This window comes from Myotis davidii, unplaced genomic scaffold, assembly GCF_000327345.1.
Source record: "Myotis davidii unplaced genomic scaffold, ASM32734v1 scaffold663, whole genome shotgun sequence".
In the NCBI taxonomy this organism is placed as follows: Eukaryota; Metazoa; Chordata; class Mammalia; order Chiroptera; family Vespertilionidae; genus Myotis; species Myotis davidii.
The window spans coordinates 5,866,077-5,869,737 of NW_006295816.1; the positions used below are offsets into that span (position 1 = coordinate 5,866,077).

Sequence of the window (3,661 nt, forward strand, 5' to 3'; positions counted from 1 at the left end):
AGGGAGCCTTAGACCAAGGAAACGAGGAAATGGCTGCCTTCTGACAGCCTGGGGCCTGCGGGAGGGGAGGGGGCTGGCCTGTGGGGAGGCACCCGTGTACCCCAGGTTGGTCCAGAATCCAGAGTGCATGTTGGCAGGGAGGTGTGCTGATCTCAAAATGCAGCAACAGCCCTGGCCGGTTTGGCTCAGTGGATAGAGCGTCGGCCTGTAGACTGAAGGGTTCCGCGTTCGATTCCAGTCAGGCACATGCCCAGGTTGCGGGCTCGATTCCCAGTGTGGGGCGTGGAGGAGGCAGCCGATCAATGATTCTCTCTCATCATTGATGTTTCTCTCTCTCTCTCCCTTCTCCCTTCCTCTCTGAAATCAATAAAAATATTTTTTTTAAAAAAATGCAGCAACAGGCACACTACCTTCCAAACCGGCTTCACCCCCAACACCCTCACCCCATCCCACCCTTCGGTGACATTTTCAAAGTAAACCCCCTGACAGGGATCCTCGTCTGAAGGTCGGCTTCAGGGGAAGCCAGCCTAAGATCCCACCGGACAGGGCAGTTATGCGAACTAAATGAGATAACATGTCTAGTGCTGACAGTGATTCCAGACTCAGAGTAGATGCTCAATAAACATCATTTAGAAGGAGGTAGTAGGGAGGAGGGGGACAGCTGGGAGATGGATCTGCATCATGAGGCTCAGAGCTGCCCCTGGCTGAGAACCCCGGGACGTGCATTTTTGGAAAAGAATGTGCTGTGTCCCATCTGAAGACTCTCCCCATCTCTGCGAACCCCAGATCTCTCTCTCCTGCTCTCCCCCACTCTCTCAAGCAAACAGCAGCCTGCACACGCAATACCTGCCACTTCAAAAAAAAAAACAGATAGTCGGGCGAGGAGGGAGCCCTGCTGAGCAGGGAGCAGGGGCCAGCAGGGGGCCAACAGGATCTGCTGAGGCCTGCCCACCCTCCAACCTGGCAATTTGATCCCAGACCCCTTCGCCCATCCCCAGACACCCTCACACAAAACTATCTTCCTGTGACTCTGCTAAAGGGAGTGGCAGGGGGGTCACCCGAGGTGTGGGCTCAGTGGGTGGAGAGTGGACAGGAAGAAAAACTTCTGTATCACCAACACCCAGCAAAGAGCCGTGGCTGGTGGGGTTGCCCATCACAGGGCCGCCAGCCCCACCACGGAGTGGACAGTGTCCAGCCCACGTCCAGCCTCGGCGCCGACTCACTGCTCGGCACGCGAAGGGAGTGTGGAGCGTGCACTTCTGCACAAGGTCCTGGGCGCGTGCAGCGGCCAGGTCTGGGCTCCAGGGACAGAGTCACCTACTTGTCACCAGAAAGACAAACAGCCTCTTGGGTTTGTGCACATTCTCCGGCGAGGCCGCAAGTCCTCAGGCCCAGTGTGGATGGCCCACAACCCACAACACAGGCTCAGCAAGGGACTGGGCACCCCACATCCAAACAGTCCCAGAGGGCCCCACCCAGACCCCAACGGAAAGATGAGCCCCGCCACAAATCTGCTCACCACAACCTTTCTCCAGACCCTGAGCTGCTGCCAGCGGAGGCGGAGGCGGGGCCAGCGGAGGCGGGGCCAGAGGAGGTGGAGGCGGGGCCAGGGGAGGCGGAGGCGGGGCCAGCGGAGGCGACAGCTCAGCAGGCTTTCCTACTACCACCAGCCCATATGCGCTGAGCTCAGAGCCAGGCTGCCTGAATGCTGATTCCAGCTCCACAGCCCCACCACGGAGTGGACAGTGTGTGACCTTGCTGTGTGACCTTGGGCCTCGGTTTCCTCATCTGTACAATGGTGACAAGAACAGTACCTCCCTCCCAGGAGGGTCCATCCATTAGGGCATGGAGCAGCTATTCCTGAGCCAAGCACTGCTCCAGGCAGAAGAGGTAAGTCCAACACAAAAGAGAAAAAGTCACTCCCCTATGAAGATGACAGTCTGGTGGGAAAAGTCACTCATAAAAACGAATCACTCCACTAAGGGAGCTTTATGAGCTGTTGAAGGTAAAACATTCGAAACAGAGAGAGCCTGGCAGAGAGTTGGGTTCCATTAGTGTTGCTGTTACTACTACGATGGTGGTAATTTTCTGACAACGCCCACAGGGTTACCTCCGTCCTGTCGTAGGGCTCCTGGGACCCTAGAGATGGGCCTGGGAATCCTCTGCTCCCTAGACGGGAGGGAGTTAACCGTGGGTTCTTTGTTTCTCCCCACACTCCCCGCATTTACTGGTTCTGGGGCTCCAGTCTCCACGCTGATTATACGTTGGGGCAGCCCTGCTGGCCCCAAGAGCCCTCTGCGTACCCATGACTGAATCACCATCTTGTCCCGGCGCACAGAGCAGCAGTGTGGGAACACCGCAGAGAGAAGGCATTCTGGAGACCCTGTCATTTGTTGGAAATTTTCTCTGGTTGCCTTTTATTAACAGCCTTACATTTTGGTCTCGGGCCTGGGGAGGGAGGGAGTGGAAACTGCTGCAGAAAAAAAGTGAAGCACGTTCTCTCTGGGCTGTTCCAGAGCTTGCTACTCTCTGGCCAGTCAGGTCCTGCTAACACTCCTGTGGCTCGTGCCTGCAGCCATCATCGAGGAAATGCCACACTTCTGTCGGAGATCCGTGCCCACAAAGGTGAGACTCTTTTTCAACCCCACATCTTAAGGCCAAGAGCCCTTAAGTACTAGACATATCGGGTGACCACTCTGTAAGGCATGGAAGTGTCTAAGCGCCCTGGTGTACGCCTGAAGCTACTATCATGTATCTCAACTGGAAAATAAATTTACATCTATCATTCAATCACATCTTTCTCTAGCTCACCGTTACAGGGATGGTCCGCGTGGCGGATATAAAGGCAGTCCGTTTATAGCACACATCCCCCAATCCAGAACCCCTTTGCCTGGGAGCTACCCCCCAACTCATGCTCCCCCTCATGCTACCCTGCAGGATCCTACTAACTGTCCTAGAGGCCCCGTTGCTGCATCTCCGGCCCTGTCTGTTGTCCAGGGACCATGTAATCCCAGCTCCCATTAATTGAACACTTACTACGTGCCAATGACTATTGTACGATGACTATTATACGATGACTATTGTATGAGGCGCTTTATGCTCACTGCAGCACAGAACTCACAAACCCACAAGGGGGCAGTGTTATCTTCATGGGGGACCTGCGGCTGCCAGGTTAAAGGCTCACTGACTTGCCTGAGGTAGGAAGCAGTTTGAATCCAGTTCTGATTACCACTCACCCTCTGAGGTCTTCATGCTTTAAAACTGTCCCGAGTCAGGTGCCGTGACAATTACAGTTTAAAATTACAGTTTAAAGCCAGTCACCCTGGGCCACCCCCAGGGAGATGCGTGAGTGTGAGCGAGGGGCCAGGAACCTTTCCTGACAGCCATCAAAGTGACTGAACAGGGTGGCATTGCCCAGCCAGCCATCTGCACCCCCTCAGCTCCCCCTCAAACGAGAAGATTTTAACTCAAGTTGCAAGAGAAAATGTTCTGAAAGAAATACAATAGCACCTTTGTAGTGCCATGGGATCTCTAGGGCACCGGGAGAAGGGCGGGTGGTTGGGGCTGGGATAGAGAGAACTGGCTGGGTGAGCTAACTCAGGCCAGAACCTGCAGACAGTGGCTGGGCATGTGGGGCGCGGGGGTTGGGAGTGAGGGGGAG

At 55.3% G+C, this 3,661-nt stretch overlaps 1 protein-coding gene across 1 annotated transcript in view; it reads right to left on the reverse strand.

The window, feature by feature from the left end:
• The window catches only part of FAM198A (family with sequence similarity 198 member A), a 27,007-nt gene that overhangs the window by 14,586 nt on the left and 8,760 nt on the right, over window positions 1–3,661 (reverse strand). The window lies entirely within an intron of this gene.